Source organism: Leptidea sinapis, chromosome 23, assembly GCF_905404315.1.
Source record: "Leptidea sinapis chromosome 23, ilLepSina1.1, whole genome shotgun sequence".
Lineage (NCBI taxonomy): Eukaryota > Metazoa > Arthropoda > Insecta > Lepidoptera > Pieridae > Leptidea > Leptidea sinapis.
Genome location: NC_066287.1, coordinates 7267018 through 7281380, shown reverse-complemented (window position 1 = coordinate 7281380; position 14363 = coordinate 7267018). Strand labels below are relative to the sequence as shown.

Here is a 14363-nt window from a genome sequence, read left to right as displayed (position 1 = left end):
GAAATTTTTCAGGTCAATCCACAATTTTTCTGGTTTGTAAATTATGCATCACTTTTAAAACTTAATAGTATTTGATTGATGGCATGAAAGTTACCGTATCGAATACGATAATCTTAAACCATATTTTATTTTGGACCAAAACTCGTTATGAGTTTGGCTATGTACTTACTTTCTTGGCAAATATGTAATATTTTTGTGACTTATACATATTTCTACATTTATAGCTCCGAATATACTGCTAAAATTGATGAATGCGTAATCAGTAATAGTATTTTGAGTCCATTATGTGGTATTAAAAGTAAGATGGTTTTATTTATAATCAGTGGCGTGCATGGGTTTCTTAGCATGGTAGGCACTCTAGATCTAACTAGTCCTAGTTGAGCTTTGTAATATGCAATCTGGAGATGATGCTTTCTGTACGTATTTAGTATCTAGCGTAAGGAAAAAATTATGAGTAGGTGTTCAAACTTTGGATATACAATAACGGAACCAAATTAAAGTAAATTCTCTTTAACGCGCGGACTGACCAGGATTGTAAACGATACAACAAACCCTACAATACTTGTGTTGAATATATGGCTAAGCTGCAAATGGGCATTTATCTAAATGGGCTTTTGTCTATTCAAAATTTACATATAAAATTTAAAAATTGTTCGGTTTAAGTTTTAGAAATGTACTAACTCTATGAAATTCTTTAAAAAAAGAATGTTGTTATAGCTGGAAATTCGGAAATTTTTGACTCTTAACAACCAAAGCCGAAGCAACTTTCAAATTTTTTATTGGATATTTCAAATTATATATAAATAATCTATTCGGTTCAAATTTTTCTTAAAGTCCTTCTTTGTTCACTGTATTTTTTGCGTCACATAATTTTCATTGCGTTACGTTGTAATCGACTCTCTAAGAAATTATTTTTTGTGGATATTGAGGTATGATCGCGCCTTAACACTAAATTGATTTAGGCTCATAAAGAAGTAGGCACTGCCTAATTGCCTATATGATGTGCACGCCCCTGTTTATTATTGATAAATTAGTCCGTTACTTTTTGTTACATCACTAAATCTTAGGTTCGTACACCTGAAACGGTCTAAAATTCTCAATACCGATACAATATTATCTGTGAGCAAGTGTTTTGTTATCATTGTATTCACAACATACATGAGACAAATCACTCTCATTACCGGATAACATTTTAAATATTGTTGTAAGCATCATAATAAACTCTGTCCATAAAACATAAAACAGTTATCGTATACACGGTGAAACTTTATCGGTATACTATACTTTGAACCAGACATTCTTTAGGTCATCACTAATGACTATGTGAAGTCAGAAATGGATTAGCATTATATTTGAATACAATATTTAAAGTGATAACTATGCATCCCGCGACCCTTATCAGCTGTTTTACTGAACTCTCTTTAACTTAAAACAGATGAATAACGTAAACGTGTGTTGTGACATAAACCTACTAATATTATAAATGTGAAAGTTTGTATGCTTGGATGTATGTTTGAACTTCTTTAACGCAAAATCTACTGAATAGATTTTGATGAAACTTTACAATAATATAGCTTACACACCAGAATAATATATAGGCTATAATTTATAAAACTATAGTGTGAATTATACAAAATATAAAAGAAGTGTGATTGTTACTAATGAATACAACTAGCGCCATCTCTTATCAACTAGCAAGCAAAAGATCAAAACAATTTATATGGCAAAACAACGTTTGCCGGGTCAGCTGTTTTCCTGAAGGCGTTTCAAAACGCCTTCAGGAAAACGGGGCTAAGATTAAATGATGTAATTAATAATAACGGACGAACTAATTTATCCATAACAAATGAAACTTAACTTCTTCCTTCGAATACCATTTTATTATTTTCATTTATACTAAAATATCTTCGCTATTTCAAACTTAATTTGATATCCTCAATCAAGTCAAGCAAATTTCACGTTTTTCCATAATAATATGACTTTCAAAATAAAAATCAGGACCAACTTGTGTTGGGGTGAAGGCCAATATCGTGTCAAATAGTTCAAAAAAGAAAGAATTGTATTTTCAGTAAATACGTAACATTAACAAGAAATTGATTTACACCAAATTACGTAACCACAGATTTCAGATTCACCAGAAATCAGGTTTGGTATGATTCAAAATATATTGTGGTATGCCTACGCCTTCCGCCATAAAAACGGGGAAAAGGCATCAGTTTATTCAGCATTTCTTTATACCCTTGACAGCTTATTATTGATATGTCTCGATGCCTCGAAACTATTAAGAGCAGCTCAGTGGATGTGGCAACATACTATTGTAACCAATGACGTTTTAAATGTCACGTATCCGAGCAAAACATTAAGAGAAAAAAAATATTGAAAATTGCTTTGCGGGCGGAATTCTCAGTGTTTTGCTGTTGTTTTGTGCATCAGTGCTTATCATGTAAGTGTTATATTGTAATAACTTACTATATTTCTTTTATATATAGTAAAGTACTATCTTCGCGCCTCCGTGAGGCTACTGGTAGCGCTGGCAGCTATTTCGGTCAACGGATCAGCCTAGCTATCCAACGCGGAAATGCTGCCAGTATTCTTGGTACGCTTCCACGTAATGATAGTTTTAATTTTATTTAGTCATAGTATTGTAAATATAGTTATAACACTTGTTTTGTTTGAATAAATAATATGTATTTATATATGAAATTAATTCTCATTATATCTAGATTCCTTATTTATAAACAAATAACATATGCAATTTCCCTTACAACAGTAAATCGATAAGTTAGCACAGTATGATCCATACTATATAGTTTTAATATCAAATTTTTATTGTTATCCCATTAATTATCAATAAATCATTGATTGTAATATGGACAACATATCATGAATATTGTAATAATAATATTCTACAATATGGATGTATTGAGACAACCACGTATTTCACGTATAACTTGTGCATTCCACAGATAAATGTACGGACGTACACAACGGCCATTATATATAGACAAATCACGCAGTATAAAAACGAAGCGGAGATATAGAACATGCCACAAATCACTAGAAGACTGCTATATCTATACATTGCCGCATTTATTTCCGCTGTTTAAAATATTCTTGGTCAATAAGCAGTAATGTAAGACATTTATTCAGTTCAGTTTTGATTCGGACAGTGACCAAAGAGGGTGTAGATACTACGTAATAAGAGGCGGGACTGCTTGAGTAAAAATTAAATTTAGTTTAGAATGGAACGTGCAGTCATTTGACATAAGTTTGAAATAGACAGAGTATCGCCACGAAGTATAATCCGGCTAAGTTTGAAAGTGAACAGTTGCTTAAAACTTAGTGGATTTCGGCTATCTTCTTTTTTTTACAAGGTTATAGCTGTCATCTGTCAATCACGTTTGGTCAAAGCACGTTTCATACAATCGAGTGAATCGTTTTTTTCTAAGAGTTTCGCTACGCTGACAGTGACAGTTGACACACGACTAAGGAGAAAAACAAAGAAAACAGACATCAACATCCCTTTTCTTCTTACTTTATGCCATTCCCCTTTCATTTTTTTTATTGTAATAAGGGACGAAACGAGCAGGAGGTTCAGCTGATGCTAATTGATACGCCCTGCCCATTACAATGCAGTGCCGCTCAGGATTCTTGAAAAACTCAAAAATTCTGAGCGGCACTACAATTGCGCTCGTCACCTTGAGACATAAGATGTTCAGTCTCATTTGCCCAGTAATTTCACTAGGTACGGCGCCCTTCAGACCGAAACACAGTAATGCTTACACATTATTGCTTCACGGCAGAAATAGGCGCCGTTGTGGTACCCATAATCTAGCCGGCATCCTGTGCAAAGGAACCTCCCACTGGTGGTCATAAAGATTGTTTACAAATTTATCTCCCGCAATAATATTAAATTGTAATTTCTATCCTCCATACTTTCTTCGCTTCTATTAGACACATATTCCCACTCACATTCACACATTTCTCCCTTAAACTTAGATAAGATACTAACAAGGTAGTTAATATTATTGGTGTTTATAACTAACCGTACTAACTCTTGTTGCCTACTCTTCAGATCACAAAAAAAAAACCACAGCTATTTCAACCCATTCCAAAATGAATGCCTCAGACCTGAGAAGAATGGGCGCAACAAACTCAGCGGGCTTTTTTTACATCAAAAAAATTTGCTTACAAGTAATATTGTACAATTAAATTTATTATTTAATAGCCTGACGGGCGGTCGCTCCATTACCAATCTGTGGTATCATTGAGAAAGTCATTAATGTTATAGTAACCTTTACCACACAAACGTTTTTTAACAATTCTTTTGAATAACGTAATTCTTTTTTTGAACATTTTCTGGGATCTTGTTGTAAAAGCATATAAATCGCCATTATTGTGTTTCAGTCTGAAGGGCGCCATAGCTTCTGAAATTACTGAGCAAATGAGACTTAACATCATATGTTTCGAGGTGACAAGCGCAATTGTAGTGCCACTCAGAATTTTTAGGTTTTTCAAGAATCCTGAGCGGCACAGCATTGTAATGAGCAAGGCTTATCAATTACCATCAGTTGAATGTCCTCCTCGTCTCGTTCCTTGATTGTCATAAAATAAACCTGGATTCCACTTTTACACAGTGACTATAATATAGATATATCAGTGATAATTCGTGTATCGTGAATAATATTGATAACAGCAGTTTCCTACTATAATTTCGCTTTCTGTAACATTAAAGGAAATATTCGGCAAAATACATCGAACTGTACGCTGGAGAGATTTATTCGGAAGCTTAACCTACTTACAACATGACGTATCACCTCAAGTAGATAATATTGGGCTTTAAGTTATTACTTCTCCATTTATAGCTGGCGCAGAAGCCTTCTAAGGAGGTCATAATATTAATGATAATACATATTAAAAGAAAATATTGATATCACGGAAACTGTCGACTGTCGATAAAATCTATGAATAACCGACATCAAAAGAGAAAGAGGTTCTCAATTCGTAGGTATTTATTTATGTTTGTTACCTCAGAATTTTCGACTGGATGAACCGATTTTGATAATTCTTTTCTTATTTAAAAGCTGGTGCTTCCCGTGTAGTCCCAATGTAATTTGGTCCAGATCTGACAATGGCATCTATGAGAAAAATCATAAAAATCTTAAATTTACTATACATACGTATAGCAAATTGGATGATAAATTAACGAATAACTCAATATTGCGCCAACCGATTTCGATGATTCTTTTTTTATTGGAAAGAATATACTTAAAAGATAGTTTGGTTAGGTTCTAATTACGGAATCCATGGCAAGTAACGGAAATCTTCAATTAAGCGCTTATGTTCATTGCTGCATTGAAAAATTTAGTATATTGGCACATATTTAGACAAGTTGTTAGTAAGTGTACTTCAAATTCACTAAAAATAAAAAAATAAAAAAAAAATTAACAAAAAAACAACCGACTTCAAAAACACTATTCCAAAACAATAGATATAATATGCACTAAAAAGTATAAAAATAATTGCGTATTTTTATACAATCTTATTCTAGTTACGATTATTGTAATTTTTGGAGGCGGTGTCATCCAAGATAGGCTTTTATGTAGATACATAGTTATAGGTGAGATGTGCTTGAGTGAGGAGGTGAGAGGCGAGAGCGGGTCGCGGCGGAAGGACACCGATTCCAAAAGTTACAATAATCGTAACTAGAATTATATTGTATAAAAATAATACCGAATAGAATTATATTGTACAAACATAAAAAAAAAAATACCGACGAATTGAGAACCTCCTCCTTTTTTAAAGTCCGTTAAAAAAGATTAACCGGAATTAAGTGGGCTACGACGAAGTTACCATCAAAAATCACGGACACTTAATCAAATTTACTATGTACAAGTAACTATACTTCAAACTTAATACAGTAACACAGTTGCACTAACTTTACATATTTTTTTTAACTTTACTTAGTTTTTCATATATTTTTACGTTTCTATATATGATAATCCAAAGAAAATTAATAATAATTAATTTAGCTAGGTACATAATTTATAAAATTTAAATTTTAAATCAAAACGATTATAAAAAAAATCTTAGGATACTTTTCAAATTCTGATCTTTCCGCTGCTGGTAGCTGGTAGCTCTTTATAGCGCATATCTGTCATTATGGACAGTCTCTTTAATAGCATTTCCCTGTGAACTTTAATCTCCTATTTCATCCCCATGTAGGTCAAAGTTTCAAAAATGCTCGAACAAAAGTTTATAAATTATTTCTTATCTAGTGGCAATACATAGTATTATGCTTTTATCTTCGATAATGAAGAATTTACATTCAAACTACCATCCCCTATTTCAACCCCTCAATTTATTTTTGGTCAGTGAGCACGTAGGGGTTCGATATCTTATTGTCGGTAAATTTACAACTAGGCCGAGGATATTTGGACAGCCCTAGCACAGGCTTCGGTCGGTCTTCGGCCTGTTGTTGCAGATGTCCATGGGCGGTTGCCTCACCTCTCCCCATCCCGTGAGACTCTCACCCGTTTGCCCACTCTTATATTAAAAAAAATTCGACTGCCAGTTGCTATCACCAGCCCTAAGTTTAAGTTTAATGCTTTGGTGTAACTTGTGTTCACTTTTTTAAGCCTTTAAATAAAATAATAAACATATATATGTATATATGAACAATATTTTATTTTAATAATAAAATAAATCTATATTCCTTACAATCCGCCGCCCGTGCCTTGTGCTGGAAGTCTGACTAGTCACAGGAGGAACCGAGCAATCCTTTCCGATACGCCTACCACTTCTGATCCTTTTCTGCAACAATGACAAAACAATATGAAATACAGTCCACATTTGGCACAATTTTACAGAAATCTAGAGAATAAAAGAAGCCTCACATACATTAATTAAGAGTGAGACATCTTTATACAGGATGCAGGCTGTTACCCATACCACTGTGGATTTTACTGCCGTAATGCACTTAGTTGTGTGTCGGTTTGAAGGGCCCCGTATAACTAAACCGAAACTACTGGCCTAATAAGGCTGAGGTCCGTAGAGGGAACTTAGACTTTGCCCAGACTTTTAAAGATTTTTAACTTCCCTGTAAGAAAATTGAAAATTTAAAAAAAGCGGGTAGTTATTGGTTTTACCCCGTTTTTCAAAAATCGAGTTTTCATCAGATCTCGATGATTTAAGACCCTAGGAAGCTTCCCTGACTATTCCCGTGATGGTTTCCGTACGTCTGTGTGTATGTATGTACGTGTGTGTGTTTGTGTATGGATGTATGTAAACCTCTTATAACTCCTGAATGGTTCAACCGATTGCATCGCGGTTGGCGCAATTCGAAAGGGCTTGACTATACTTCTTAATAAGCGACATGAGTTGAGTTTAGTATTACTAATAAACGGTAATATGATTCATTTAAATTTGTACTCAGTTTACAGCTACGTTGGAATCACAATACATTGATAAATAAGTTTATCCACTCTAATATCTCTGACAGATTATTTCGCCGGCATTTGTAATTCTTATAGAGTACGCAAAACGTCGCGTGGTGGCTCTCTAAGTAAAAAGCGATTGACAGATGACGGCTATAATCTTGTAAAAAACGGTGATAGCCGAAATCCGCTGCGTTTTAAGCAACTGTTCGATTTCAAATTTAGGCGGATTATAATTGGTCGCCAATCGCCATACTGCGAGTGTTATTACTACTATTTCTATCTGAAATCACTGCACGTTTCATAATAAACTAAATTTCAATGTTTACTAAGATAATGCCGCCTCTAAATACATAGTATTTTTTCCTATTTCGTGGCGCTTTTCTCGCTCATAATGTCAGAAAGCTCTCGTACGGGTGATTTTTGCGGCGGCCATGATGAAGACACGCGGAAGGGAACAATTAGCCTGTCTCTACAGATTATTGTCCGTCATTTATTGTATTTGTCTAATAATTATTCTAATATTCTCATCATCTCATAGTGATTAGTGTTTGTTATGTATAAGCTACTTGTGTGATAATAGTAGTTATTTGACTATACATAATGAAAGGCATTAAATAGTGGGGGTTTTATTGCCTTTCGTACAGTTACGTACACTAGAGTTTAGTTAGTTTATAAAGGTCTTTATTTACCATAAGTTTAGGTATACAGTGGCAGCAGGACATTCAGCTGATGGTAATTGATACACCCAAACCCAAAAATTCATAGCGGCACTACAATTGAGCTCGTCACCTTAAGACACAAGATGTTAAGTCTCATTTGCCCAATTTTTACACATTACTGCTTTACGGCAGAGATAGGCACCGTTGTGGTATCCATAATCTAGCCGGCTTCCTGTGCAAAGGATCCTCCCACTGGTAAAATAATGTAATATAACGTGACTCTTAATTCAGTATTACGTTAATTTTATTTTTCTACTCCTCTTCTTTTATCTGTTATTTATACAGCCACGACATATATTTTCGTATTTAATTCATTCATCATCATCTGAACATTTTAATGTCAACTGAAGAAAACAACTTGATTATATAATTAGCCAAGTAACTGCTAGTTATATTTTGCAATATTCAATTTTCCCGTGTTGGCTGTATGGGTGTAAAAAATGAAACCACCCACCAGAGTTATGTATCGTCAATACATTTCCCGCCCGTCCCTTATTTTCATTAAAAAAATTACAGTATGAATACAATTCCATTTTATACCAGCATCGTGTGTTAGTACGATATATTATTTCAATTCGGTTAACATATCGATGTAATATAGGAGACATTTAACCTTCTCATTGAGCGTGTGAGGCAACCTTAAGGGCAGTCTAAAAATAGACCTCACAATCAGAACCAAGTATAGAGGGAAAACTTGACATTTTGGTGAGTTATGTATTATAAGTTATAACATAAATAATATTCGCAAGAGGGAAATAATTCTCCACAGCTCATTGGTATTATCTTTATATGTATAAATAAAATTTAAGAGTATGTCTGCTATATCAATTTAACAGCTTTTTTTACTAAATATACATTTATAAAAAACGAAAACACATATTGGGAATAGAGCGACCACCCTGAGGCAATTAAATAATAAGTTTAATTATACTATATTACATTGTAACCATATTTTTAAAAATAAACTAGTTGACCCGACAGACGTTGTTCTGTATATAATAAATAAAATAATGTTTTTTTATTAATTTGTCAATAATATATCATAACACCAAGAATTATTTCGTAAAATATGCTCAATGTTGTTGTAATGAAATTGTTTCACAGCAGAACTGTCAAACCATGCGTCAATAAATTCTCTCGTAGAAATTATGTATGGACACAAAAATGGAAAAACAAAATTGTTGTTTTTATTTAATTCCAAACACTTTCATATTTATTCACCTTTCAAACCTTCCCTGGACTTCCACAAATAATTCAAGACCAAAATTACCCAAATCACGAACAGCAATTCATTTATATATATATAGATAATACGGGTTACACTTCGGGAGTGCCGGCAGAAGTGAAAACTTGAACATTAACATTATGCATTTTTGACTAGTTTGGAATGCTTAGGGAATAATTTCGCACGAATTGCTTTATTTATCAGCATAAAAGTACTAGCATTTATGTGGTTAAAAACAATATTAATTTATTGCGCTATCGTACACAAAAATTACTATTTACATTACATAAAAAAATATTTTACTTTGAAAACTTTCATCCATAATTTCAACGACTGACTTACGAATTTTCGAGCAGGGCACATGTCCTGACGCGACTTTAACATTTTACTCCGATCCCAAGAAAAGTGCTCAACGCTGTTAAAGAAGTTTTCCATTAAAAAAAAAAGAAGGCCGCTGAGTTTGTTGCGCCTTACTTCTTATCAGGTCTGAGGCATACTTTTTGGAATGATTGGTAGTTTTTGACTTTCAATATATGATATCGTATAAAAATATTCGAATTTGAATTAAGAATATCATTCTTTAAGAAGGTGCGTACTACGTTTTAGCAGATATTATGAGATGTATTTTTTACGATGTTCGAACAGGGACGTTATTTTCCGATACCCTTAACATCTAAAATAGTAAACTTCCTCGCATTACCTATAGAGATAATATCTAATATTGGAACGAAATACACGCTATTTTGAACTTAAGCTTCATATTCAGATATTGGCATTCCAGAGAGCTGGAACCCATTTCTTTCGATCATTAAGCTTTCGCCGGATTCGTTTTACCTATCGTCGGAAAACTCAAACGTTTAAGAGAAATCGATTTGAATATATTTATTGAAATAGAAAATTTATACAATTGAGAGGTAGTGTTTGTTATTTTATGTTGAGGTTTATGCACTGAATTTCGTATTTGTATATATTTAATTGACAACAATACTATATAAATATTTTTTTTTCAAGTTACAAATTAGTTGTTTTTTTTTTTTTTGATTTTTTGTGTCAGAAAATTTATTCAATTAGGCGTTACTTTGCGCAAATCCATAATTATACAAATGATTTAAGTTTTCTTTAGTGTTAATTCCGCCAATATTTGTTTTTAATACAATCCGACACGTGTTTCGCCTCTACATGAGGCATCCTCAGGACGTGTTGTCACGCCAAAATCTGGCACGAGATGACGGTCTCGACGGTCACAAATATTGGCAGAATTAACACTAAAGAAAACTTAAATCATTTGTATTTTTGTGGCAGTTTTGAACGGATGATAGCATCAAAAATATTATCAGAGAATACACCTGAAAAACTGCTGATTACCGCCTTTTAAAAAGTATTTATTGGAATGCTGAAAGGAACGCTAGATGGCGTAGAAGAAGAATAAATATATAATCACTCAAAAATACAATTGAAGATAAAATAGAATTGAAATAAAATAAGTAAAATAAGTAATATTTCCTCATGTTGATTTGCCTCTCATTTATCAGTATAATAAAAAAATACAGCTAGATAATAGCTAATAACTACAGAACACAATTGTTAATATAAAATAAACACAATTATATACTTACTAGATTTTTCCCGCGACTTTTTCCGCGTGGAATAGTTAGTTTTAGTACTTTGGGCAGATTTTTTATTTTTTTTTGGGATACTTTTCAAATAATACACATAAATAGAAATTGCTCTTCTCGCGGCGCTCTTCTACGGTACAGCGAATAATCCCTTGTCATTATGGACAGTCGCTTTTATAGTATTTCCCTGCGTACTTTAATCTCCTATTTCATCCCCATGGAGAAAATGCTCGATCAAATACTTATAAATTCTTCTAACTTCTTATCGAATGCCTAAATACAAAATTTTATGGTGTCATCTTCGATAGTGACGAAATTTCATACAAACTTCCATGCCCTAACTCAACCCCTCCATTTATTTTTTCGCAATCAAAAGTAGCCTATGTCCTTTTCCAAGCTCAAGTCTATCTCTGCGCTAAATAACATCAAAATCAATTCAGTGGCTTAGGTGTGAAAGCGGATCAAACAAACTTACATTCACATTTACAATATTAGTAGGGATTCTTTAATGTACTTAAAATGCAAGACGGCCTTTTGCTCGTAATTAGGAAATATTTACTTAAATTTCCCAACACATGTAATGTCGGGTGCCCGAGTAAATAATTATGACGATCATATAGACAAATTTTTGTAAAAATGTGCTCTTTGTCCTTTTCTGTACACTTGCCAAACAAAATCCAACGATTATCAGTTTTCGAAAAACCAAAAACATTTTTCGGGTTGATGTAAGTAAGAATTTTCAAAATCTTTTCAGTAGATCTACAGATTTTCACCTACAACCTCACAAAATTACTTTATAATATTAGTATAGCTAATTCTATAATTATAATTTTTTTTAAATATTTAGAAGCATATTCGAATTATTTTCGCATAAAAACCGTGAGCCGCATAGGCCTTAACTTAACCTCTCCAACTTAACTAAGTATATCAAGTAAACTCAACAACCATAACACGTAATCATACAACACACATGAACTTCAACCCTTCGACAGTAACTTTTACCATGAGATATTGCCCTCGCTTGAAAACTTAATTCCCGAGAGAGCTTTTTATAAGGAAAGTCACAACCGAGCTTCTAAAGGCTTCGACAACCCTCTAAATAATATTATAAAGTTGAAGGCTGTGCGGTTGTGGCGGTGACTTAGGAAGGGTCGTCCCCTTCCCTAAAATATGGTTGAGGGAGGCGATGGCTGGCTCATGCGTTATGCTCGTGAACGGGCGCTGCTTGTGGTGGCGAGATGATCCTGTTGCAGGAGACTCGGTTTCAGATTCCTCAAAGTTATTGTATATGTATGGATATATACATATTTATTTATTTATAATCGCTTATAAAATGCTCACAGAATACCTTTATTTATGGTGTATGTGGATGATGCAGCTAATGTACTCAATAACTTTTGTATTAATTTACATTTACTTTTTTTGACAGGTACTCGTGTAAGACATTGACTATTTGACGTTTGAGTGTGTCTGTTGCATCATTTTACATTCTATATATTATGTTGTAATTTGAAATGATTTGTAAATCGATTTACTTAAATGTAAATCTTGATATAAAAGAGTGGCAATGAGTTTCTTGCTACTTCTTCTCATTAGCTCAACCATTTACGAAGTAGCGGTAGATTCAATAAGAAAAATATTTTTTTTTTGATATTCATAAGTGTCATTTCCGTGACCTACGTGAATAAACTGATTTTGATTTGATTTGATTTGATGAAATGTATTTTTTAAAGTGAACCTCAATAAAAAAAAATGATTTTAAGGGCTACTTATAATATCTTGATTCTATTTTTTCATTATTTATATTTATACGTATGTATACTTTCAGGCATTTTAATATCCAGCCTTTCAATAAGTAGGTAAATAAAAAAAAACTTGTTAAAAGAGGTTAACTATCTATTTTTATTTATTTTCACTCTATATCTTAATATATATATATAAATTACGTGACACGTTGTTTGTCCGCGATGAACTCCTAAACTAATGAACGGATTTAAATGGGGATTAATTCATCGAATGCAGTTGGGTCCAACTTGAGAGATAGGATAGTTCTTATTTCGATTTGGGACACATAAGTATTTTTATTTTCAATATTTGTTTTGTATGGACATAATATCTAAGTGATAATTTAGTGACGCACGGTTGGACAGTTCCGCTGTGAAACAATTTCATTATAACAACAGGGAGTTTTTTTTTACGAAATTATTCTTGATGTTTTGAAATATTATTGACAAATTCCTATAAAACAATATTTTTTTTTAGTATCTACAGAACAACGTCTTTCGGGTCAGCTAGTATATACATATATACGATAAACTCTCTGATGTCCAAAGTAGCATAATATGTGGGGATAAAGCTGATTAATTATAATTAATACTAAATATCGGGACGACCGAGCCTTGCTCGGATTTTTAAGAATGTACAAAACTTGAACAAAAAAAAAACTAATAGGACATCTGGATTCGAACCGGGGTCTTCTGCTTTCCGGATCACCCAATGTCCCATCTGAGCTATAATAGTCTTGTATATAGTGGCGAAATTTACCTTTGTATTCTAATGTTATTGTAGCTGTTTCTCATTCAAACATGGATAAAACCATTTTTTTTAAATTGAAACCTAGCTAGATCGATTTATCACCCCCGAAATCCCCTGCATACTTAATTTTATGAAAATCGTTGGAGCCGTTTCCGAGATTCAGATTATATATATATATATATATATACAAGAATTGCTCGTTTAAAGATATAAGATAACAGGTAACTCTACGCTAGATCTTCAATCAATAACACATTAAATCACAATAAGTATTTCAAAAATATATTAAACTAATTCCTACGCATAATACAATATGTTAAAGTGTATGTACATATGATTTTATTTTAGTTTAATAATATGTATACAATAAAAATAATGGGGGTATTGAAGAAGAGCATAAGAATACAAATCAAATATTTTTTAGAATTATTATCTGTCTGTCACTCTCTTTATTCGTTGTATATCCCCAAGTAAACGCAACGGATGTTCATGTAGTTTTGAGTTAAAAAAATTGGCAAATGTAAGAAATTTTAGTCGACATTCATTATCATAAATATTTACTTAAAAAGTGAACTTAAAATTATTATTATTGGTTCCCCAGAGCTCGAAATTCGACCATAATTAATAAGTTTTTTTTTATGGAATAGGAGGACAAACGAGCGTACGGGTCACCTGGTGCTAAGTGATCACCGCCGCCCACATTCTCTTGCACACAAGAGCGTTGCCGGCCTTTAAGGAAGGTGTACGCGCTTTTTTCGAAGGTACCCATGTCGTATTGTCCCGGAAACCGCACAAGGAAGCTCATTCCATAGCTTTGTAGTACGAGGGA

At 33.1% G+C, this 14363-nt stretch overlaps 2 protein-coding genes across 3 annotated transcripts in view; one reads left to right on the top strand and one right to left on the bottom strand.

Moving 5' to 3' along the window:
* The window catches only part of LOC126971160 (pseudouridine-5'-phosphate glycosidase), a 263833-nt gene that overhangs the window by 64262 nt on the left and 185208 nt on the right, over window positions 1-14363 (top strand). The gene's annotated exons all lie outside the window — the stretch shown is intronic.
* Window positions 1-14363, bottom strand: part of LOC126971171 (uncharacterized) — a 152610-nt gene that overhangs the window by 12714 nt on the left and 125533 nt on the right. Inside the window, exon 3 of the mRNA XM_050817339.1 lies at window positions 6721-6813. The gene's annotated coding sequence lies outside the window, so the exon portion shown is untranslated. The remainder of the gene's footprint in view (window positions 1-6720; window positions 6814-14363) is intronic.